This window comes from Rhinoderma darwinii, chromosome 5, assembly GCF_050947455.1.
Source record: "Rhinoderma darwinii isolate aRhiDar2 chromosome 5, aRhiDar2.hap1, whole genome shotgun sequence".
Classification (NCBI taxonomy): domain Eukaryota; kingdom Metazoa; phylum Chordata; class Amphibia; order Anura; family Rhinodermatidae; genus Rhinoderma; species Rhinoderma darwinii.
In genome coordinates this window covers 58,787,013-58,809,635 of record NC_134691.1, presented here as the reverse complement: position 1 = coordinate 58,809,635, position 22,623 = coordinate 58,787,013, and the positions used below count along the sequence as shown (strand labels likewise).

Below are 22,623 nucleotides of genomic sequence, written 5' to 3'. Positions count from 1 at the left end.
TGGAAAGTAGAAGAGGAGTGAATGAGAGGCCTGTCTCCGCCTACGGCCACACCACCCTGAATGCGCCCGATCTCGTCTGATCTTGGAAGCTAAGCAGGGTCAGGCCTGGTTAGTACTTGGATGGGAGACCGCCTGGGAATACCAGGTGCTGTAGGCTTTTTGCTTTTCCTCGCTGCAACAAGCAATGGTCGCTGTCCTCAATGTCTTTTTCCCATTGACTTTTTTAGCCGCACACTTACCGCTTTTCATTTGCTTTCTCTCACTTGCCCTTTTCAATTCTTGCTTTTTATACAACCAATATTTCATCCATCACATTTGGGCCCAGAGGTTGCTACCCAGCTTTCCCAAAATGCAAAATGACTGACCTGCCTAGTCATGCACTGATAAATGCCCACCTCTCATATGGCAGCATAATTAGTCCCATTTGCAAGTCCTGAGCCTGGGAAAGCTGGGGCGTGAAGAGCCCTGCCTAGTTTGCCAGTGATCAATCCTCCACACTGCAGCATAGCTGGGCACATTTGCCTTCAGAGTCCTGGGAAAGCAGCTGGCTAACGTGCCACGCCAAGCTGTAATAGCGATCTGCTAAAAGCCATTTCTACTCACATCAATCCCCCCAAATTGTGGCACAACTGGGCCGATTTGCCTTTCAGGAGCCTGGCAAAGCTGGGTAACTTGCACAATGCAAGGGTACGTTCACGAGGTGCATTTTCTCTGGCTTTTTGCTGCGTTTGTGTCAAAAGGGCAGAATATATATGTTTTTCCACAGTTGCAAGACAAAACGCTGCAAACAAGTATGTAGCCGCCCACAGTAGCCCAAGGTAAAGTAAAAGAAAACAGCAAACATATAAAAGTCACCCATTGCAGGTGCAATCGTTGCCTTGGAGCTGCCCTGTTTCAGGTCCTTCAGCATTGGCCAGCTTACACACTCCATTGGAGTGAATGGAGACTAAGCCCCGCCCCCTTGGCCCAAAAAGAACGTCTCAGCAGTGAGGCCATGCTGGTGCACACTGCTCATAGCAGCAGGTCTCCAGCCGCACATGGAGGAGGCTGAGAGGAAGGAAAGGACTCCCTCTTGGTCTGCTAGATGTCAGGCAAACTGCTTGTTTCTGCAGCAGACTCATTTCTAGGGGACCTTTTTACAAGTGTAGTCATACATCTATTTGTTTTTTGTTTTGAATGTTTTTTTTAAATGTATTTTATTTTTCAGGTTTAGCTTCACTTTAAGAGATATAAAAGTGAAGAAAATGGAAAGGGGCTAGTGTTGAGCCCTGGAAAGAGGCGTGCTGTGAAGTAGAAGAGCAGTGAGTGAGAGGCCTTTCTCTGCCTACGGCCACACCACCCTGAATGCGCCCGATCTCGTCTGATCTCGGAAGCTAAGCAGCGTCAGGCCTGGTTAGTACTTGGATGGGAGACCGCCTGGGAATACCAGGTGCTGTAGGCTTTTTGCTTTTCCTCACTGCAACAAGCAATGGTCGCTGTCCTCAATGCCTTTTTCCCATTGACTTTTTCAACTGCACACTTGCTTCTTTTCCTGAGCTTTCTCTTTTGCGCTTTTGAATGCTCGCAAAATCCCTGTCCTCCTTATCAGCATGGTGGCCACCACCAGCATTACTGCTTTTAATACGAGGCTGAATTTCAATAGTAACAGCGCCCCTTGCAGGACTGGGGGCACTCAGTGTTAACCTGCAGGCTGACTGACAGCGTCACGAATGCAGCACACGTTTGCAGACAACGCAGCGTAGGAAAGGGAAGCGCGCTGAAAGCCGCTTCCAATCATTCACCACCACCAGCTCACCTCCTTCCCTAATTGTTTCCCGTACACCTGGCTCCATCCCACCTTCCTGGCCGAGCTTGCTCTCTCTTTCACACCCTCATTCCATTGTTAGCCTGTCGAAAAGCCTGCACTGAGGCTTTTTAAAAGACACCCGCTGCTCATCACTGCTGTGGCAGCTGTTTCATTAGTCAACAACACCTGTCGGCTGTATTCCCTCTGCCAGCCCTTGCGGTCGTCGCATTGGTCCTTCGGAAACAGCCGCCCCCTGTTGGGCCGGAGTGGTGCTATGCCGGTATCCATGGACTGAAAGTTTCTAGGCGTGCTGCGTTTTTCCATGCCCGGCTGGCAATGGCAACCGACGCTCGTCAAAGGGATGGAGGGCTCATGTGTGCGCACCCTGAGCTCCTAATGGCGTCTGCCACTGTGCCGCAGGTGAGCGTTACCTGCTGGCGAGTCTTTGGTGCACGCACCAATTTGGCCACGTGCCGGCCAGGGCCAGGCTGACTGGGCTTTGAACAAATGAGGGTGGTGGAGAAGAGGTCAGCTGCGTCTACCGGCCACACCACCCTGAATACGCCCGATCTCGTCCGATCTCGGAAGCAAAGCGGGGTCGGGCTCGGACAGTACTTGGATGGGAGACCTCCTGGGAATACCGGGTGCTGTAGACTGTATTTTTTTTCTCGGCTGTATCTTCCTGTTTTTGTCATTTCCATCCTTCCAGGATCTCCGGCTCTGGGCCCAGTGGCTGCCAACGGCCATACCACTAGGCGACCGCACCGGCCTACTATCTAGCTGCGTGCCCCAGCTAAAAGGCCTCACTGCCCCTGTAGCCTGACACATGTAAATGATAGAGTTAAAAGAGACCAGGCTTTCAGCAGATGCCCAGGGGATGGCTTGAGCCGACGGTCGGCCAACAGAAGTAATTTCTCTCTCTGCAGAGAAGTTTGTGCAACTGACCCTTTCAGTTGGTCAGCGCATGCAGCCCACTAGGTGACTCGAGTGTGAGGAAGGAGGAAAGGGGCTGACTTCCTGCTTTGGCCTTGAAAAACGACAGGCAGGAGACTTTGGCATGTGGGTGCCATGGGGCTGGCCAGGTGTGCCGCCTAGGTGTGCCACGCTGCTGACAGTTAATCGAGCGAAAAATCAAGCCAAAGGATAGAAGAAATAGGCCCAGTGTTCAGCACTGGCAAGAGCCAGACTGGAAAGTAGAAGAGCAGTGAATGAGAGACCTGTCTCCGCCTACGGCCACACCACCCTGAATGCGCCCGATCTCGTCTGATCTCGGAAGCTAAGCAGGGTCAGGCCTGGTTAGTACTTGGATGGGAGACCGCCTGGGAATACCAGGTGCTGTAGGCTTTTTGCTTTTCCTCGCTGCAACAAGCAATGGTCGCTGTCCTCAATGTCTTTTTCCCATTGACTTTTTTAGCCGCACACTTACCGCTTTTCATTTGCTTTCTCTCACTTGCCCTTTTCAATTCTTGCTTTTTATACAACCAATATTTCATCCATCACATTTGGGCCCAGAGGTTGCTACCCAGCTTTCCCAAAATGCAAAATGACTGACCTGCCTAGTCATGCACTGATAAATGCCCACCTCTCATATGGCAGCATAATTAGTCCCATTTGCAAGTCCTGAGCCTGGGAAAGCTGGGGCGTGAAGAGCCCTGCCTAGTTTGCCAGTGATCAATCCTCCACACTGCAGCATAGCTGGGCACATTTGCCTTCAGAGTCCTGGGAAAGCAGCTGGCTAACGTGCCACGCCAAGCTGTAATAGCGATCTGCTAAAAGCCATTTCTACTCACATCAATCCCCCCAAATTGTGGCACAACTGGGCCGATTTGCCTTTCAGGAGCCTGGCAAAGCTGGGTAACTTGCACAATGCAAGGGTACGTTCACGAGGTGCATTTTCTCTGGCTTTTTGCTGCGTTTGTGTCAAAAGGGCAGAATATATATGTTTTTCCACAGTTGCAAGACAAAACGCTGCAAACAAGTATGTAGCCGCCCACAGTAGCCCAAGGTAAAGTAAAAGAAAACAGCAAACATATAAAAGTCACCCATTGCAGGTGCAATCGTTGCCTTGGAGCTGCCCTGTTTCAGGTCCTTCAGCATTGGCCAGCTTACACACTCCATTGGAGTGAATGGAGACTAAGCCCCGCCCCCTTGGCCCAAAAAGAACGTCTCAGCAGTGAGGCCATGCTGGTGCACACTGCTCATAGCAGCAGGTCTCCAGCCGCACATGGAGGAGGCTGAGAGGAAGGAAAGGACTCCCTCTTGGTCTGCTAGATGTCAGGCAAACTGCTTGTTTCTGCAGCAGACTCATTTCTAGGGGACCTTTTTACAAGTGTAGTCATACATCTATTTGTTTTTTGTTTTGAATGTTTTTTTTAAATGTATTTTATTTTTCAGGTTTAGCTTCACTTTAAGAGATATAAAAGTGAAGAAAATGGAAAGGGGCTAGTGTTGAGCCCTGGAAAGAGGCGTGCTGTGAAGTAGAAGAGCAGTGAGTGAGAGGCCTTTCTCTGCCTACGGCCACACCACCCTGAATGCGCCCGATCTCGTCTGATCTCGGAAGCTAAGCAGCGTCAGGCCTGGTTAGTACTTGGATGGGAGACCGCCTGGGAATACCAGGTGCTGTAGGCTTTTTGCTTTTCCTCACTGCAACAAGCAATGGTCGCTGTCCTCAATGCCTTTTTCCCATTGACTTTTTCAACTGCACACTTGCTTCTTTTCCTGAGCTTTCTCTTTTGCGCTTTTGAATGCTCGCAAAATCCCTGTCCTCCTTATCAGCATGGTGGCCACCACCAGCATTACTGCTTTTAATACGAGGCTGAATTTCAATAGTAACAGCGCCCCTTGCAGGACTGGGGGCACTCAGTGTTAACCTGCAGGCTGACTGACAGCGTCACGAATGCAGCACACGTTTGCAGACAACGCAGCGTAGGAAAGGGAAGCGCGCTGAAAGCCGCTTCCAATCATTCACCACCACCAGCTCACCTCCTTCCCTAATTGTTTCCCGTACACCTGGCTCCATCCCACCTTCCTGGCCGAGCTTGCTCTCTCTTTCACACCCTCATTCCATTGTTAGCCTGTCGAAAAGCCTGCACTGAGGCTTTTTAAAAGACACCCGCTGCTCATCACTGCTGTGGCAGCTGTTTCATTAGTCAACAACACCTGTCGGCTGTATTCCCTCTGCCAGCCCTTGCGGTCGTCGCATTGGTCCTTCGGAAACAGCCGCCCCCTGTTGGGCCGGAGTGGTGCTATGCCGGTATCCATGGACTGAAAGTTTCTAGGCGTGCTGCGTTTTTCCATGCCCGGCTGGCAATGGCAACCGACGCTCGTCAAAGGGATGGAGGGCTCATGTGTGCGCACCCTGAGCTCCTAATGGCGTCTGCCACTGTGCCGCAGGTGAGCGTTACCTGCTGGCGAGTCTTTGGTGCACGCACCAATTTGGCCACGTGCCGGCCAGGGCCAGGCTGACTGGGCTTTGAACAAATGAGGGTGGTGGAGAAGAGGTCAGCTGCGTCTACCGGCCACACCACCCTGAATACGCCCGATCTCGTCCGATCTCGGAAGCAAAGCGGGGTCGGGCTCGGACAGTACTTGGATGGGAGACCTCCTGGGAATACCGGGTGCTGTAGACTGTATTTTTTTTCTCGGCTGTATCTTCCTGTTTTTGTCATTTCCATCCTTCCAGGATCTCCGGCTCTGGGCCCAGTGGCTGCCAACGGCCATACCACTAGGCGACCGCACCGGCCTACTATCTAGCTGCGTGCCCCAGCTAAAAGGCCTCACTGCCCCTGTAGCCTGACACATGTAAATGATAGAGTTAAAAGAGACCAGGCTTTCAGCAGATGCCCAGGGGATGGCTTGAGCCGACGGTCGGCCAACAGAAGTAATTTCTCTCTCTGCAGAGAAGTTTGTGCAACTGACCCTTTCAGTTGGTCAGCGCATGCAGCCCACTAGGTGACTCGAGTGTGAGGAAGGAGGAAAGGGGCTGACTTCCTGCTTTGGCCTTGAAAAACGACAGGCAGGAGACTTTGGCATGTGGGTGCCATGGGGCTGGCCAGGTGTGCCGCCTAGGTGTGCCACGCTGCTGACAGTTAATCGAGCGAAAAATCAAGCCAAAGGATAGAAGAAATAGGCCCAGTGTTCAGCACTGGCAAGAGCCAGACTGGAAAGTAGAAGAGCAGTGAATGAGAGACCTGTCTCCGCCTACGGCCACACCACCCTGAATGCGCCCGATCTCGTCTGATCTCGGAAGCTAAGCAGGGTCAGGCCTGGTTAGTACTTGGATGGGAGACCGCCTGGGAATACCAGGTGCTGTAGGCTTTTTGCTTTTCCTCGCTGCAACAAGCAATGGTCGCTGTCCTCAATGTCTTTTTCCCATTGACTTTTTTAGCCGCACACTTACCGCTTTTCATTTGCTTTCTCTCACTTGCCCTTTTCAATTCTTGCTTTTTATACAACCAATATTTCATCCATCACATTTGGGCCCAGAGGTTGCTACCCAGCTTTCCCAAAATGCAAAATGACTGACCTGCCTAGTCATGCACTGATAAATGCCCACCTCTCATATGGCAGCATAATTAGTCCCATTTGCAAGTCCTGAGCCTGGGAAAGCTGGGGCGTGAAGAGCCCTGCCTAGTTTGCCAGTGATCAATCCTCCACACTGCAGCATAGCTGGGCACATTTGCCTTCAGAGTCCTGGGAAAGCAGCTGGCTAACGTGCCACGCCAAGCTGTAATAGCGATCTGCTAAAAGCCATTTCTACTCACATCAATCCCCCCAAATTGTGGCACAACTGGGCCGATTTGCCTTTCAGGAGCCTGGCAAAGCTGGGTAACTTGCACAATGCAAGGGTACGTTCACGAGGTGCATTTTCTCTGGCTTTTTGCTGCGTTTGTGTCAAAAGGGCAGAATATATATGTTTTTCCACAGTTGCAAGACAAAACGCTGCAAACAAGTATGTAGCCGCCCACAGTAGCCGCCCACAGTAGCCCAAGGTAAAGTAAAAGAAAACAGCAAACATATAAAAGTCACCAATTGCAGGTGCAATCGTTGCCTTGGAGCTGCCCTGTTTCAGGTCCTTCAGCATTGGCCAGCTTACACACTCCATTGGAGTGAATGGAGACTAAGCCCCGCCCCCTTGGCCCAAAAAGAACGTCTCAGCAGTGAGGCCATGCTGGTGCACACTGCTCATAGCAGCAGGTCTCCAGCCGCACATGGAGGAGGCTGAGAGGAAGGAAAGGACTCCCTCTTGGTCTGCTAGATTTCAGGCAAACTGCTTGTTTCTGCAGCAGACTCATTTCTAGGGGACCTTTTTACAAGTGTAGTCATACATCTATTTGTTTTTTGTTTTGAATGTTTTTTTAAAATGTATTTTATTTTTCAGGTTTAGCTTCACTTTAAGGGATATAAAAGTGAAGAAAATGGAAAGGGGCTAGTGTTGAGCCCTGGAAAGAGGCGTGCTGTGAAGTAGAAGAGCAGTGAGTGAGAGGCCTGTCTCTGCCTACGGCCACACCACCCTGAATGCGCCCGATCTCGTCTGATCTCGGAAGCTAAGCAGGGTCAGGCCTGGTTAGTACTTGGATGGGAGACCGCCTGGGAATACCAGGTGCTGTAGGCTTTTTGCTTTTCCTCACTGCAACAAGCAATGGTCGCTGTCCTCAATGCCTTTTTCCCATTGACTTTTTCAACTGCACACTTGCTTCTTTTCCTGAGCTTTCTCTTTTGCGCTTTTGAATGCTCGCAAAATCCCTGTCCTCCTTATCAGCATGGTGGCCACCACCAGCATTACTGCTTTTAATACAAGGCTGAATTTCAATAGTAACAGCGCCCCTTGCAGGACTGGGGGCACTCAGTGTTAACCTGCAGGCTGACTGACATCGTCACGAAAGCAGCACACGTTTGCAGACAACGCAGCGTAGGAAAGGGAAGCGCGCTGAAAGCCGCTTCCAATCACTCACCACCACCAGCTCACCTCCTTCCCTAATTGTTTCCCGTACACCTGGCTCCATCCCACCTTCCTGGCCGAGCTTGCTCTCTCTTTCACACCCTCATTCCATTGTTAGCCTGTCGAAAAGCCTGCACTGAGGCTTTTTAAAAGACACCCGCTGCTCATCACTGCTGTGGCAGCTGTTTCATTAGTCAACAACACCTGTCGGCTGTATTCCCTCTGCCAGCCCTTGCGGTCGTCGCATTGGTCCTTCGGAAACAGCCGCCCCCTGTTGGGCCGGAGTGGTGCTATGCCGGTATCCATGGACTGAAAGTTTCTAGGCGTGCTGCGTTTTTCCATGCCCGGCTGGCAATGGCAACCGACGCTCGTCAAAGGGATGGAGGGCTCATGTGTGCGCACCCTGAGCTCCTAATGGCGTCTGCCACTGTGCCGCAGGTGAGCGTTACCTGCTGGCGAGTCTTTGGTGCACGCACCAATTTGGCCACGTGCCGGCCAGGGCCAGGCTGACTGGGCTTTGAACAAATGAGGGTGGTGGAGAAGAGGTCAGCTGCGTCTACCGGCCACACCACCCTGAATACGCCCGATCTCGTCCGATCTCGGAAGCAAAGCGGGGTCGGGCTCGGACAGTACTTGGATGGGAGACCTCCTGGGAATACCGGGTGCTGTAGACTGTATTTTTTTTCTCGGCTGTATCTTCCTGTTTTTGTCATTTCCATCCTTCCAGGATCTCCGGCTCTGGGCCCAGTGGCTGCCAACGGCCATACCACTAGGCGACCGCACCGGCCTACTATCTAGCTGCGTGCCCCAGCTAAAAGGCCTCACTGCCCCTGTAGCCTGACACATGTAAATGATAGAGTTAAAAGAGACCAGGCTTTCAGCAGATGCCCAGGGGATGGCTTGAGCCGACGGTCGGCCAACAGAAGTAATTTCTCTCTCTGCAGAGAAGTTTGTGCAACTGACCCTTTCAGTTGGTCAGCGCATGCAGCCCACTAGGTGACTCGAGTGTGAGGAAGGAGGAAAGGGGCTGACTTCCTGCTTTGGCCTTGAAAAACGACAGGCAGGAGACTTTGGCATGTGGGTGCCATGGGGCTGGCCAGGTGTGCCGCCTAGGTGTGCCACGCTGCTGACAGTTAATCGAGCGAAAAATCAAGCCAAAGGATAGAAGAAATAGGCCCAGTGTTCAGCACTGGCAAGAGCCAGACTGGAAAGTAGAAGAGCAGTGAATGAGAGACCTGTCTCCGCCTACGGCCACACCACCCTGAATGCGCCCGATCTCGTCTGATCTCGGAAGCTAAGCAGGGTCAGGCCTGGTTAGTACTTGGATGGGAGACCGCCTGGGAATACCAGGTGCTGTAGGCTTTTTGCTTTTCCTCGCTGCAACAAGCAATGGTCGCTGTCCTCAATGTCTTTTTCCCATTGACTTTTTTAGCCGCACACTTACCGCTTTTCATTTGCTTTCTCTCACTTGCCCTTTTCAATTCTTGCTTTTTATACAACCAATATTTCATCCATCACATTTGGGCCCAGAGGTTGCTACCCAGCTTTCCCAAAATGCAAAATGACTGACCTGCCTAGTCATGCACTGATAAATGCCCACCTCTCATATGGCAGCATAATTAGTCCCATTTGCAAGTCCTGAGCCTGGGAAAGCTGGGGCGTGAAGAGCCCTGCCTAGTTTGCCAGTGATCAATCCTCCACACTGCAGCATAGCTGGGCACATTTGCCTTCAGAGTCCTGGGAAAGCAGCTGGCTAACGTGCCACGCCAAGCTGTAATAGCGATCTGCTAAAAGCCATTTCTACTCACATCAATCCCCCCAAATTGTGGCACAACTGGGCCGATTTGCCTTTCAGGAGCCTGGCAAAGCTGGGTAACTTGCACAATGCAAGGGTACGTTCACGAGGTGCATTTTCTCTGGCTTTTTGCTGCGTTTGTGTCAAAAGGGCAGAATATATATGTTTTTCCACAGTTGCAAGACAAAACGCTGCAAACAAGTATGTAGCCGCCCACAGTAGCCGCCCACAGTAGCCCAAGGTAAAGTAAAAGAAAACAGCAAACATATAAAAGTCACCAATTGCAGGTGCAATCGTTGCCTTGGAGCTGCCCTGTTTCAGGTCCTTCAGCATTGGCCAGCTTACACACTCCATTGGAGTGAATGGAGACTAAGCCCCGCCCCCTTGGCCCAAAAAGAACGTCTCAGCAGTGAGGCCATGCTGGTGCACACTGCTCATAGCAGCAGGTCTCCAGCCGCACATGGAGGAGGCTGAGAGGAAGGAAAGGACTCCCTCTTGGTCTGCTAGATTTCAGGCAAACTGCTTGTTTCTGCAGCAGACTCATTTCTAGGGGACCTTTTTACAAGTGTAGTCATACATCTATTTGTTTTTTGTTTTGAATGTTTTTTTAAAATGTATTTTATTTTTCAGGTTTAGCTTCACTTTAAGGGATATAAAAGTGAAGAAAATGGAAAGGGGCTAGTGTTGAGCCCTGGAAAGAGGCGTGCTGTGAAGTAGAAGAGCAGTGAGTGAGAGGCCTGTCTCTGCCTACGGCCACACCACCCTGAATGCGCCCGATCTCGTCTGATCTCGGAAGCTAAGCAGGGTCAGGCCTGGTTAGTACTTGGATGGGAGACCGCCTGGGAATACCAGGTGCTGTAGGCTTTTTGCTTTTCCTCACTGCAACAAGCAATGGTCGCTGTCCTCAATGCCTTTTTCCCATTGACTTTTTCAACTGCACACTTGCTTCTTTTCCTGAGCTTTCTCTTTTGCGCTTTTGAATGCTCGCAAAATCCCTGTCCTCCTTATCAGCATGGTGGCCACCACCAGCATTACTGCTTTTAATACAAGGCTGAATTTCAATAGTAACAGCGCCCCTTGCAGGACTGGGGGCACTCAGTGTTAACCTGCAGGCTGACTGACATCGTCACGAAAGCAGCACACGTTTGCAGACAACGCAGCGTAGGAAAGGGAAGCGCGCTGAAAGCCGCTTCCAATCACTCACCACCACCAGCTCACCTCCTTCCCTAATTGTTTCCCGTACACCTGGCTCCATCCCACCTTCCTGGCCGAGCTTGCTCTCTCTTTCACACCCTCATTCCATTGTTAGCCTGTCGAAAAGCCTGCACTGAGGCTTTTTAAAAGACACCCGCTGCTCATCACTGCTGTGGCAGCTGTTTCATTAGTCAACAACACCTGTCGGCTGTATTCCCCCTGCCAGCCCTTGCGGTCGTCGCATTGGTCCTTCGGAAACAGCCGCCCCCTGTTGGGCCGGAGTGGTGCTATGCCGGTATCCATGGACTGAAAGTTTCTAGGCGTGCTGCGTTTTTCCATGCCCGGCTGGCAATGGCAACCGACGCTCGTCAAAGGGATGGAGGGCTCATGTGTGCGCACCCTGAGCTCCTAATGGCGTCTGCCACTGTGCCGCAGGTGAGCGTTACCTGCTGGCGAGTCTTTGGTGCACGCACCAATTTGGCCACGTGCCGGCCAGGACCAGGCTGACTGGGCTTTGAACAAATGAGGGTGGTGGAGAAGAGGTCAGCTGCGTCTACCGGCCACACCACCCTGAATACGCCCGATCTCGTCCGATCTCGGAAGCAAAGCGGGGTCGGGCTCGGACAGTACTTGGATGGGAGACCTCCTGGGAATACCGGGTGCTGTAGACTGTATTTTTTTTCTCGGCTGTATCTTCCTGTTTTTGTCATTTCCATCCTTCCAGGATCTCCGGCTCTGGGCCCAGTGGCTGCCAACGGCCATACCACTAGGCGACCGCACCGGCCTACTATCTAGCTGCGTGCCCCAGCTAAAAGGCCTCACTGCCCCTGTAGCCTGACACATGTAAATGATAGAGTTAAAAGAGACCAGGCTTTCAGCAGATGCCCAGGGGATGGCTTGAGCCGACGGTCGGCCAACAGAAGTAATTTCTCTCTCTGCAGAGAAGTTTGTGCAACTGACCCTTTCAGTTGGTCAGTGCATGCAGCCCACTAGGTGACTCGAGTGTGAGGAAGGAGGAAAGGGGCTGACTTCCTGCTTTGGCCTTGAAAAACGACAGGCAGGAGACTTTGGCATGTGGGTGCCATGGGGCTGGCCAGGTGTGCCGCCTAGGTGTGCCACGCTGCTGACAGTTAATCGAGCGAAAAATCAAGCCAAAGGATAGAAGAAATAGGCCCAGTGTTCAGCACTGGCAAGAGCCAGACTGGAAAGTAGAAGAGCAGTGAATGAGAGGCCTGTCTCCGCCTACGGCCACACCACCCTGAATGCGCCCGATCTCGTCTGATCTTGGAAGCTAAGCAGGGTCAGGCCTGGTTAGTACTTGGATGGGAGACCGCCTGGGAATACCAGGTGCTGTAGGCTTTTTGCTTTTCCTCGCTGCAACAAGCAATGGTCGCTGTCCTCAATGTCTTTTTCCCATTGACTTTTTTAGCCGCACACTTACCGCTTTTCATTTGCTTTCTCTCACTTGCCCTTTTCAATTCTTGCTTTTTATACAACCAATATTTCATCCATCACATTTGGGCCCAGAGGTTGCTACCCAGCTTTCCCAAAATGCAAAATGACTGACCTGCCTAGTCATGCACTGATAAATGCCCACCTCTCATATGGCAGCATAATTAGTCCCATTTGCAAGTCCTGAGCCTGGGAAAGCTGGGGCGTGAAGAGCCCTGCCTAGTTTGCCAGTGATCAATCCTCCACACTGCAGCATAGCTGGGCACATTTGCCTTCAGAGTCCTGGGAAAGCAGCTGGCTAACGTGCCACGCCAAGCTGTAATAGCGATCTGCTAAAAGCCATTTCTACTCACATCAATCCCCCCAAATTGTGGCACAACTGGGCCGATTTGCCTTTCAGGAGCCTGGCAAAGCTGGGTAACTTGCACAATGCAAGGGTACGTTCACGAGGTGCATTTTCTCTGGCTTTTTGCTGCGTTTGTGTCAAAAGGGCAGAATATATATGTTTTTCCACAGTTGCAAGACAAAACGCTGCAAACAAGTATGTAGCCGCCCACAGTAGCCCAAGGTAAAGTAAAAGAAAACAGCAAACATATAAAAGTCACCCATTGCAGGTGCAATCGTTGCCTTGGAGCTGCCCTGTTTCAGGTCCTTCAGCATTGGCCAGCTTACACACTCCATTGGAGTGAATGGAGACTAAGCCCCGCCCCCTTGGCCCAAAAAGAACGTCTCAGCAGTGAGGCCATGCTGGTGCACACTGCTCATAGCAGCAGGTCTCCAGCCGCACATGGAGGAGGCTGAGAGGAAGGAAAGGACTCCCTCTTGGTCTGCTAGATGTCAGGCAAACTGCTTGTTTCTGCAGCAGACTCATTTCTAGGGGACCTTTTTACAAGTGTAGTCATACATCTATTTGTTTTTTGTTTTGAATGTTTTTTTTAAATGTATTTTATTTTTCAGGTTTAGCTTCACTTTAAGAGATATAAAAGTGAAGAAAATGGAAAGGGGCTAGTGTTGAGCCCTGGAAAGAGGCGTGCTGTGAAGTAGAAGAGCAGTGAGTGAGAGGCCTGTCTCTGCCTACGGCCACACCACCCTGAATGTGCCCGATCTCGTCTGATCTCGGAAGCTAAGCAGGGTCAGGCCTGGTTAGTACTTGGATGGGAGACCGCCTGGGAATACCAGGTGCTGTAGGCTTTTTGCTTTTCCTCACTGCAACAAGCAATGGTCGCTGTCCTCAATGCCTTTTTCCCATTGACTTTTTCAACTGCACACTTGCTTCTTTTCCTGAGCTTTCTCTTTTGCGCTTTTGAATGCTCGCAAAATCCCTGTCCTCCTTATCAGCATGGTGGCCACCACCAGCATTACTGCTTTTAAAACAAGGCTGAATTTCAATAGTAACAGCGCCCCTTGCAGGACTGGGGGCACTCAGTGTTAACCTGCAGGCTGACTGACATCGTCACGAAAGCAGCACACGTTTGCAGACAACGCAGCGTAGGAAAGGGAAGCGCGCTGAAAGCCGCTTCCAATCACTCACCACCACCAGCTCACCTCCTTCCCTAATTGTTTCCCGTACACCTGGCTCCATCCCACCTTCCTGGCCGAGCTTGCTCTCTCTTTCACACCCTCATTCCATTGTTAGCCTGTCGAAAAGCCTGCACTGAGGCTTTTTAAAAGACACCCGCTGCTCAGCACTGCTGTGGCAGCTGTTTCATTAGTCAACAACACCTGTCGGCTGTATTCCCCCTGCCAGCCCTTGCGGTCGTCGCATTGGTCCTTCGGAAACAGCCGCCCCCTGTTGGGCCGGAGTGGTGCTATGCCGGTATCCATGGACTGAAAGTTTCTAGGCGTGCTGCGTTTTTCCATGCCCGGCTGGCAATGGCAACCGACGCTCGTCAAAGGGATGGAGGGCTCATGTGTGCGCACCCTGAGCTCCTAATGGCGTCTGCCACTGTGCCGCAGGTGAGCGTTACCTGCTGGCGAGTCTTTGGTGCACGCACCAATTTGGCCACGTGCCGGCCAGGGCCAGGCTGACTGGGCTTTGAACAAATGAGGGTGGTGGAGAAGAGGTCAGCTGCGTCTACCGGCCACACCACCCTGAATACGCCCGATCTCGTCCGATCTCGGAAGCAAAGCGGGGTCGGGCTCGGACAGTACTTGGATGGGAGACCTCCTGGGAATACCGGGTGCTGTAGACTGTATTTTTTTTCTCGGCTGTATCTTCCTGTTTTTGTCATTTCCATCCTTCCAGGATCTCCGGCTCTGGGCCCAGTGGCTGCCAACGGCCATACCACTAGGCGACCGCACCGGCCTACTATCTAGCTGCGTGCCCCAGCTAAAAGGCCTCACTGCCCCTGTAGCCTGACACATGTAAATGATAGAGTTAAAAGAGACCAGGCTTTCAGCAGATGCCCAGGGGATGGCTTGAGCCGACGGTCGGCCAACAGAAGTAATTTCTCTCTCTGCAGAGAAGTTTGTGCAACTGACCCTTTCAGTTGGTCAGCGCATGCAGCCCACTAGGTGACTCGAGTGTGAGGAAGGAGGAAAGGGGCTGACTTCCTGCTTTGGCCTTGAAAAACGACAGGCAGGAGACTTTGGCATGTGGGTGCCATGGGGCTGGCCAGGTGTGCCGCCTAGGTGTGCCACGCTGCTGACAGTTAATCGAGCGAAAAATCAAGCCAAAGGATAGAAGAAATAGGCCCAGTGTTCAGCACTGGCAAGAGCCAGACTGGAAAGTAGAAGAGCAGTGAATGAGAGGCCTGTCTCCGCCTACGGCCACACCACCCTGAATGCGCCCGATCTCGTCTGATCTTGGAAGCTAAGCAGGGTCAGGCCTGGTTAGTACTTGGATGGGAGACCGCCTGGGAATACCAGGTGCTGTAGGCTTTTTGCTTTTCCTCGCTGCAACAAGCAATGGTCGCTGTCCTCAATGTCTTTTTCCCATTGACTTTTTTAGCCGCACACTTACCGCTTTTCATTTGCTTTCTCTCACTTGCCCTTTTCAATTCTTGCTTTTTATACAACCAATATTTCATCCATCACATTTGGGCCCAGAGGTTGCTACCCAGCTTTCCCAAAATGCAAAATGACTGACCTGCCTAGTCATGCACTGATAAATGCCCACCTCTCATATGGCAGCATAATTAGTCCCATTTGCAAGTCCTGAGCCTGGGAAAGCTGGGGCGTGAAGAGCCCTGCCTAGTTTGCCAGTGATCAATCCTCCACACTGCAGCATAGCTGGGCACATTTGCCTTCAGAGTCCTGGGAAAGCAGCTGGCTAACGTGCCACGCCAAGCTGTAATAGCGATCTGCTAAAAGCCATTTCTACTCACATCAATCCCCCCAAATTGTGGCACAACTGGGCCGATTTGCCTTTCAGGAGCCTGGCAAAGCTGGGTAACTTGCACAATGCAAGGGTACGTTCACGAGGTGCATTTTCTCTGGCTTTTTGCTGCGTTTGTGTCAAAAGGGCAGAATATATATGTTTTTCCACAGTTGCAAGACAAAACGCTGCAAACAAGTATGTAGCCGCCCACAGTAGCCCAAGGTAAAGTAAAAGAAAACAGCAAACATATAAAAGTCACCCATTGCAGGTGCAATCGTTGCCTTGGAGCTGCCCTGTTTCAGGTCCTTCAGCATTGGCCAGCTTACACACTCCATTGGAGTGAATGGAGACTAAGCCCCGCCCCCTTGGCCCAAAAAGAACGTCTCAGCAGTGAGGCCATGCTGGTGCACACTGCTCATAGCAGCAGGTCTCCAGCCGCACATGGAGGAGGCTGAGAGGAAGGAAAGGACTCCCTCTTGGTCTGCTAGATGTCAGGCAAACTGCTTGTTTCTGCAGCAGACTCATTTCTAGGGGACCTTTTTACAAGTGTAGTCATACATCTATTTGTTTTTTGTTTTGAATGTTTTTTTTAAATGTATTTTATTTTTCAGGTTTAGCTTCACTTTAAGGGATATAAAAGTGAAGAAGATGGAAAGGGGCTAGTGTTGAGCCCTGGAAAGAGGCGTGCTGTGAAGTAGAAGAGCAGTGAGTGAGAGGCCTGTCTCTGCCTACGGCCACACCACCCTGAATGCGCCCGATCTCGTCTGATCTCGGAAGCTAAGCAGGGTCAGGCCTGGTTAGTACTTGGATGGGAGACCGCCTGGGAATACCAGGTGCTGTAGGCTTTTTGCTTTTCCTCACTGCAACAAGCAATGGTCGCTGTCCTCAATGCCTTTTTCCCATTGACTTTTTCAACTGCACACTTGCTTCTTTTCCTGAGCTTTCTCTTTTGCGCTTTTGAATGCTCGCAAAATCCCTGTCCTCCTTATCAGCATGGTGGCCACCACCAGCATTACTGCTTTTAATACGAGGCTGAATTTCAATAGTAACAGCGCCCCTTGCAGGACTGGGGGCACTCAGTGTTAACCTGCAGGCTGACTGACAGCGTCACGAATGCAGCACACGTTTGCAGACAACGCAGCGTAGGAAAGGGAAGCGCGCTGAAAGCCGCTTCCAATCATTCACCACCACCAGCTCACCTCCTTCCCTAATTGTTTCCCGTACACCTGGCTCCATCCCACCTTCCTGGCCGAGCTTGCTCTCTCTTTCACACCCTCATTCCATTGTTAGCCTGTCGAAAAGCCTGCACTGAGGCTTTTTAAAAGACACCCGCTGCTCAGCACTGCTGTGGCAGCTGTTTCATTAGTCAACAACACCTGTCGGCTGTATTCCCCCTGCCAGCCCTTGCGGTCGTCGCATTGGTCCTTCGGAAACAGCCGCCCCCTGTTGGGCCGGAGTGGTGCTATGCCGGTATCCATGGACTGAAAGTTTCTAGGCGTGCTGCGTTTTTCCATGCCCGGCTGGCAATGGCAACCGACGCTCGTCAAAGGGATGGAGGGCTCATGTGTGCGCACCCTGAGCTCCTAATGGCGTCTGCCACTGTGCCGCAGGTGAGCGTTACCTGCTGGCGAGTCTTTGGTGCACGCACCAATTTGGCCACGTGCCGGCCAGGGCCAGGCTGACTGGGCTTTGAACAAATGAGGGTGGTGGAGAAGAGGTCAGCTGCGTCTACCGGCCACACCACCCTGAATACGCCCGATCTCGTCCGATCTCGGAAGCAAAGCGGGGTCGGGCTCGGACAGTACTTGGATGGGAGACCTCCTGGGAATACCGGGTGCTGTAGACTGTATTTTTTTTCTCGGCTGTATCTTCCTGTTTTTGTCATTTCCATCCTTCCAGGATCTCCGGCTCTGGGCCCAGTGGCTGCCAACGGCCATACCACTAGGCGACCGCACCGGCCTACTATCTAGCTGCGTGCCCCAGCTAAAAGGCCTCACTGCCCCTGTAGCCTGACACATGTAAATGATAGAGTTAAAAGAGACCAGGCTTTCAGCAGATGCCCAGGGGATGGCTTGAGCCGACGGTCGGCCAACAGAAGTAATTTCTCTCTCTGCAGAGAAGTTTGTGCAACTGACCCTTTCAGTTGGTCAGCGCATGCAGCCCACTAGGTGACTCGAGTGTGAGGAAGGAGGAAAGGGGCTGACTTCCTGCTTTGGCCTTGAAAAACGACAGGCAGGAGACTTTGGCATGTGGGTGCCATGGGGCTGGCCAGGTGTGCCGCCTAGGTGTGCCACGCTGCTGACAGTTAATCGAGCGAAAAATCAAGCCAAAGGATAGAAGAAATAGGCCCAGTGTTCAGCACTGGCAAGAGCCAGACTGGAAAGTAGAAGAGGAGTGAATGAGAGGCCTGTCTCCGCCTACGGCCACACCACCCTGAATGCGCCCGATCTCGTCTGATCTTGGAAGCTAAGCAGGGTCAGGCCTGGTTAGTACTTGGATGGGAGACCGCCTGGGAATACCAGGTGCTGTAGGCTTTTTGCTTTTCCTCGCTGCAACAAGCAATGGTCGCTGTCCTCAATGTCTTTTTCCCATTGACTTTTTTAGCCGCACACTTACCGCTTTTCATTTGCTTTCTCTCACTTGCCCTTTTCAATTCTTGCTTTTTATACAACCAATATTTCATCCATCACATTTGGGCCCAGAGGTTGCTACCCAGCTTTCCCAAAATGCAAAATGACTGACCTGCCTAGTCATGCACTGATAAATGCCCACCTCTCATATGGCAGCATAATTAGTCCCATTTGCAAGTCCTGAGCCTGGGAAAGCTGGGGCGTGAAGAGCCCTGCCTAGTTTGCCAGTGATCAATCCTCCACACTGCAGCATAGCTGGGCACATTTGCCTTCAGAGTCCTGGGAAAGCAGCTGGCTAACGTGCCACGCCAAGCTGTAATAGCGATCTGCTAAAAGCCATTTCTACTCACATCAATCCCCCCAAATTGTGGCACAACTGGGCCGATTTGCCTTTCAGGAGCCTGGCAAAGCTGGGTAACTTGCACAATGCAAGGGTACGTTCACGAGGTGCATTTTCTCTGGCTTTTTGCTGCGTTTGTGTCAAAAGGGCAGAATATATATGTTTTTCCACAGTTGCAAGACAAAACGCTGCAAACAAGTATGTAGCCGCCCACAGTAGCCCAAGGTAAAGTAAAAGAAAACAGCAAACATATAAAAGTCACCCATTGCAGGTGCAATCGTTGCCTTGGAGCTGCCCTGTTTCAGGTCCTTCAGCATTGGCCAGCTTACACACTCCATTGGAGTGAATGGAGACTAAGCCCCGCCCCCTTGGCCCAAAAAGAACGTCTCAGCAGTGAGGCCATGCTGGTGCACACTGCTCATAGCAGCAGGTCTCCAGCCGCACATGGAGGAGGCTGAGAGGAAGGAAAGGACTCCCTCTTGGTCTGCTAGATGTCAGGCAAACTGCTTGTTTCTGCAGCAGACTCATTTCTAGGGGACCTTTTTACAAGTGTAGTCATACATCTATTTGTTTTTTGTTTTGAATGTTTTTTTAAAATGTATTTTATTTTTCAGGTTTAGCTTCACTTTAAGGGATATAAAAGTGAAGAAAATGGAAAGGGGCTAGTGTTGAGCCCTGGAAAAAGGCGTGCTGTGAAGTAGAAGAGCAGTGAGTGAGAGGCCTGTCTCTGCCTACGGCCACACCACCCTGAATGCGCCCAATCTCGTCTGATCTCGGAAGCTAAGCAGCGTCAGGCCTGGTTAGTACTTGGATGGGAGACCGCCTGGGAATACCAGGTGCTTTTTGCTTTTCCTCACTGCAACAAGCAATGGTCGCTGTCCTCAATGCCTTTTTCCCATTGACTTTTTCAACTGCACACTTGCTTCTTTTCCTGAGCTTTCTCTTTTGCGCTTTTGAATGCTCGCAAAATCCCTGTCCTCCTTATCAGCATGGTGGCCACCACCAGCATTACTGCTTTTAATACAAGGCTGAATTTCAATAGTAACAGCGCCCCTTGCAGGACTGGGGGCACTCAGTGTTAACCTGCAGGCTGACTGACATCGTCACGAAAGCAGCACACGTTTGCAGACAACGCAGCGTAGGAAAGGGAAGCGCGCTGAAAGCCGCTTCCAATCACTCACCACCACCAGCTCACATCCTTCCCTAATTGTTTCCCGTACACCTGGCTCCATCCCACCTTCCTGGCCGAGCTTGCTCTCTCTTTCACACCCTCATTCCATTGTTAGCCTGTCGAAAAGCCTGCACTGAGGCTTTTTAAAAGACACCCGCTGCTCAGCACTGCTGTGGCAGCTGTTTCATTAGTCAACAACACCTGTCGGCTGTATTCCCCCTGCCAGCCCTTGCGGTCGTCGCATTGGTCCTTCGGAAACAGCCGCCCCCTGTTGGGCCGGAGTGGTGCTATGCCGGTATCCATGGACTGAAAGTTTCTAGGCGTGCTGCGTTTTTCCATGCCCGGCTGGCAATGGCAACCGACGCTCGTCAAAGGGATGGAGGGCTCATGTGTGCGCACCCTGAGCTCCTAATGGCGTCTGCCACTGTGCCGCAGGTGAGCGTTACCTGCTGGCGAGTCTTTGGTGCACGCACCAATTTGGCCACGTGCCGGCCAGGGCCAGGCTGACTGGGCTTTGAACAAATGAGGGTGGTGGAGAAGAGGTCAGCTGCGTCTACCGGCCACACCACCCTGAATACGCCCGATCTCGTCCGATCTCGGAAGCAAAGCGGGGTCGGGCTCGGACAGTACTTGGATGGGAGACCTCCTGGGAATACCGGGTGCTGTAGACTGTATTTTTTTTCTCGGCTGTATCTTCCTGTTTTTGTCATTTCCATCCTTCCAGGATCTCCGGCTCTGGGCCCAGTGGCTGCCAACGGCCATACCACTAGGCGACCGCACCGGCCTACTATCTAGCTGCGTGCCCCAGCTAAAAGGCCTCACTGCCCCTGTAGCCTGACACATGTAAATGATAGAGTTAAAAGAGACCAGGCTTTCAGCAGATGCCCAGGGGATGGCTTGAGCCGACGGTCGGCCAACAGAAGTAATTTCTCTCTCTGCAGAGAAGTTTGTGCAACTGACCCTTTCAGTTGGTCAGTGCATGCAGCCCACTAGGTGACTCGAGTGTGAGGAAGGAGGAAAGGGGCTGACTTCCTGCTTTGGCCTTGAAAAACGACAGGCAGGAGACTTTGGCATGTGGGTGCCATGGGGCTGGCCAGGTGTGCCGCCTAGGTGTGCCACGCTGCTGACAGTTAATCGAGCGAAAAATCAAGCCAAAGGATAGAAGAAATAGGCCCAGTGTTCAGCACTGGCAAGAGCCAGACTGGAAAGTAGAAGAGCAGTGAATGAGAGGCCTGTCTCCGCCTACGGCCACACCACCCTGAATGCGCCCGATCTCGTCTGATCTTGGAAGCTAAGCAGGGTCAGGCCTGGTTAGTACTTGGATGGGAGACCGCCTGGGAATACCAGGTGCTGTAGGCTTTTTGCTTTTCCTCGCTGCAACAAGCAATGGTCGCTGTCCTCAATGTCTTTTTCCCATTGACTTTTTTAGCCGCACACTTACCGCTTTTCATTTGCTTTCTCTCACTTGCCCTTTTCAATTCTTGCTTTTTATACAACCAATATTTCATCCATCACATTTGGGCCCAGAGGTTGCTACCCAGCTTTCCCAAAATGCAAAATGACTGACCTGCCTAGTCATGCACTGATAAATGCCCACCTCTCATATGGCAGCATAATTAGTCCCATTTGCAAGTCCTGAGCCTGGGAAAGCTGGGGCGTGAAGAGCCCTGCCTAGTTTGCCAGTGATCAATCCTCCACACTGCAGCATAGCTGGGCACATTTGCCTTCAGAGTCCTGGGAAAGCAGCTGGCTAACGTGCCACGCCAAGCTGTAATAGCGATCTGCTAAAAGCCATTTCTACTCACATCAATCCCCCCAAATTGTGGCACAACTGGGCCGATTTGCCTTTCAGGAGCCTGGCAAAGCTGGGTAACTTGCACAATGCAAGGGTACGTTCACGAGGTGCATTTTCTCTGGCTTTTTGCTGCGTTTGTGTCAAAAGGGCAGAATATATATGTTTTTCCACAGTTGCAAGACAAAACGCTGCAAACAAGTATGTAGCCGCCCACAGTAGCCCAAGGTAAAGTAAAAGAAAACAGCAAACATATAAAAGTCACCCATTGCAGGTGCAATCGTTGCCTTGGAGCTGCCCTGTTTCAGGTCCTTCAGCATTGGCCAGCTTACACACTCCATTGGAGTGAATGGAGACTAAGCCCCGCCCCCTTGGCCCAAAAAGAACGTCTCAGCAGTGAGGCCATGCTGGTGCACACTGCTCATAGCAGCAGGTCTCCAGCCGCACATGGAGGAGGCTGAGAGGAAGGAAAGGACTCCCTCTTGGTCTGCTAGATGTCAGGCAAACTGCTTGTTTCTGCAGCAGACTCATTTCTAGGGGACCTTTTTACAAGTGTAGTCATACATCTATTTGTTTTTTGTTTTGAATGTTTTTTTTAAATGTATTTTATTTTTCAGGTTTAGCTTCACTTTAAGAGATATAAAAGTGAAGAAAATGGAAAGGGGCTAGTGTTGAGCCCTGGAAAGAGGCGTGCTGTGAAGTAGAAGAGCAGTGAGTGAGAGGCCTGTCTCTGCCTACGGCCACACCACCCTGAATGTGCCCGATCTCGTCTGATCTCGGAAGCTAAGCAGGGTCAGGCCTGGTTAGTACTTGGATGGGAGACCGCCTGGGAATACCAGGTGCTGTAGGCTTTTTGCTTTTCCTCACTGCAACAAGCAATGGTCGCTGTCCTCAATGCCTTTTTCCCATTGACTTTTTCAACTGCACACTTGCTTCTTTTCCTGAGCTTTCTCTTTTGCGCTTTTGAATGCTCGCAAAATCCCTGTCCTCCTTATCAGCATGGTGGCCACCACCAGCATTACTGCTTTTAAAACAAGGCTGAATTTCAATAGTAACAGCGCCCCTTGCAGGACTGGGGGCACTCAGTGTTAACCTGCAGGCTGACTGACATCGTCACGAAAGCAGCACACGTTTGCAGACAACGCAGCGTAGGAAAGGGAAGCGTGCTGAAAGCCGCTTCCAATCACTCACCACCACCAGCTC

General features: G+C 51.6%; 22 non-coding genes and 1 pseudogene across 22 annotated transcripts; all 23 read left to right on the top strand.

Moving 5' to 3' along the window:
• The first annotated feature begins 38 nt into the window (after positions 1-38).
• Positions 39-157, top strand: LOC142654835 (5S ribosomal RNA). The gene has a single exon (XR_012849170.1). It is a non-coding gene; the product is annotated as a 5S ribosomal RNA (ribosomal RNA).
• Positions 158-1,322: 1,165 nt separating this feature from the next.
• LOC142654880 (5S ribosomal RNA) lies at positions 1,323-1,441 on the top strand. Its single transcript, XR_012849213.1, has one exon. It is a non-coding gene; the product is annotated as a 5S ribosomal RNA (ribosomal RNA).
• Positions 1,442-2,322: 881 nt separating this feature from the next.
• On the top strand, positions 2,323-2,442 carry LOC142655012 (5S ribosomal RNA). Its single transcript, XR_012849339.1, has one exon. It is a non-coding gene; the product is annotated as a 5S ribosomal RNA (ribosomal RNA).
• A 569-nt stretch (positions 2,443-3,011) lies between these two features.
• LOC142653553 (5S ribosomal RNA) lies at positions 3,012-3,130 on the top strand. Its single transcript, XR_012848481.1, has one exon. It is a non-coding gene; the product is annotated as a 5S ribosomal RNA (ribosomal RNA).
• A 1,165-nt stretch (positions 3,131-4,295) lies between these two features.
• On the top strand, positions 4,296-4,414 carry LOC142654877 (5S ribosomal RNA). Its single transcript, XR_012849211.1, has one exon. It is a non-coding gene; the product is annotated as a 5S ribosomal RNA (ribosomal RNA).
• An 881-nt stretch (positions 4,415-5,295) lies between these two features.
• On the top strand, positions 5,296-5,415 carry LOC142655011 (5S ribosomal RNA). Its single transcript, XR_012849338.1, has one exon. It is a non-coding gene; the product is annotated as a 5S ribosomal RNA (ribosomal RNA).
• Positions 5,416-5,984: 569 nt separating this feature from the next.
• Positions 5,985-6,103, top strand: LOC142653542 (5S ribosomal RNA). Its single transcript, XR_012848470.1, has one exon. It is a non-coding gene; the product is annotated as a 5S ribosomal RNA (ribosomal RNA).
• A 1,178-nt stretch (positions 6,104-7,281) lies between these two features.
• LOC142653531 (5S ribosomal RNA) lies at positions 7,282-7,400 on the top strand. Its single transcript, XR_012848459.1, has one exon. It is a non-coding gene; the product is annotated as a 5S ribosomal RNA (ribosomal RNA).
• An 881-nt stretch (positions 7,401-8,281) lies between these two features.
• On the top strand, positions 8,282-8,401 carry LOC142655010 (5S ribosomal RNA). Its single transcript, XR_012849337.1, has one exon. It is a non-coding gene; the product is annotated as a 5S ribosomal RNA (ribosomal RNA).
• Positions 8,402-8,970: 569 nt separating this feature from the next.
• LOC142653519 (5S ribosomal RNA) lies at positions 8,971-9,089 on the top strand. Its single transcript, XR_012848448.1, has one exon. It is a non-coding gene; the product is annotated as a 5S ribosomal RNA (ribosomal RNA).
• A 1,178-nt stretch (positions 9,090-10,267) lies between these two features.
• On the top strand, positions 10,268-10,386 carry LOC142653507 (5S ribosomal RNA). The gene has a single exon (XR_012848436.1). It is a non-coding gene; the product is annotated as a 5S ribosomal RNA (ribosomal RNA).
• An 881-nt stretch (positions 10,387-11,267) lies between these two features.
• LOC142655009 (5S ribosomal RNA) lies at positions 11,268-11,387 on the top strand. The gene has a single exon (XR_012849336.1). It is a non-coding gene; the product is annotated as a 5S ribosomal RNA (ribosomal RNA).
• A 569-nt stretch (positions 11,388-11,956) lies between these two features.
• On the top strand, positions 11,957-12,075 carry LOC142654834 (5S ribosomal RNA). Its single transcript, XR_012849169.1, has one exon. It is a non-coding gene; the product is annotated as a 5S ribosomal RNA (ribosomal RNA).
• Positions 12,076-13,240: 1,165 nt separating this feature from the next.
• On the top strand, positions 13,241-13,359 carry LOC142654333 (5S ribosomal RNA). Its single transcript, XR_012849004.1, has one exon. It is a non-coding gene; the product is annotated as a 5S ribosomal RNA (ribosomal RNA).
• Positions 13,360-14,240: 881 nt separating this feature from the next.
• On the top strand, positions 14,241-14,360 carry LOC142655008 (5S ribosomal RNA). Its single transcript, XR_012849335.1, has one exon. It is a non-coding gene; the product is annotated as a 5S ribosomal RNA (ribosomal RNA).
• Positions 14,361-14,929: 569 nt separating this feature from the next.
• LOC142654833 (5S ribosomal RNA) lies at positions 14,930-15,048 on the top strand. The gene has a single exon (XR_012849168.1). It is a non-coding gene; the product is annotated as a 5S ribosomal RNA (ribosomal RNA).
• Positions 15,049-16,213: 1,165 nt separating this feature from the next.
• Positions 16,214-16,332, top strand: LOC142653495 (5S ribosomal RNA). Its single transcript, XR_012848425.1, has one exon. It is a non-coding gene; the product is annotated as a 5S ribosomal RNA (ribosomal RNA).
• An 881-nt stretch (positions 16,333-17,213) lies between these two features.
• LOC142655007 (5S ribosomal RNA) lies at positions 17,214-17,333 on the top strand. Its single transcript, XR_012849334.1, has one exon. It is a non-coding gene; the product is annotated as a 5S ribosomal RNA (ribosomal RNA).
• A 569-nt stretch (positions 17,334-17,902) lies between these two features.
• LOC142654831 (5S ribosomal RNA) lies at positions 17,903-18,021 on the top strand. Its single transcript, XR_012849166.1, has one exon. It is a non-coding gene; the product is annotated as a 5S ribosomal RNA (ribosomal RNA).
• Positions 18,022-19,186: 1,165 nt separating this feature from the next.
• Positions 19,187-19,305, top strand: LOC142655090 (5S ribosomal RNA; annotated as a pseudogene).
• Positions 19,306-20,179: 874 nt separating this feature from the next.
• On the top strand, positions 20,180-20,299 carry LOC142655005 (5S ribosomal RNA). The gene has a single exon (XR_012849332.1). It is a non-coding gene; the product is annotated as a 5S ribosomal RNA (ribosomal RNA).
• A 569-nt stretch (positions 20,300-20,868) lies between these two features.
• On the top strand, positions 20,869-20,987 carry LOC142654830 (5S ribosomal RNA). Its single transcript, XR_012849165.1, has one exon. It is a non-coding gene; the product is annotated as a 5S ribosomal RNA (ribosomal RNA).
• A 1,165-nt stretch (positions 20,988-22,152) lies between these two features.
• On the top strand, positions 22,153-22,271 carry LOC142654321 (5S ribosomal RNA). Its single transcript, XR_012848997.1, has one exon. It is a non-coding gene; the product is annotated as a 5S ribosomal RNA (ribosomal RNA).
• Positions 22,272-22,623: the final 352 nt, after the last annotated feature.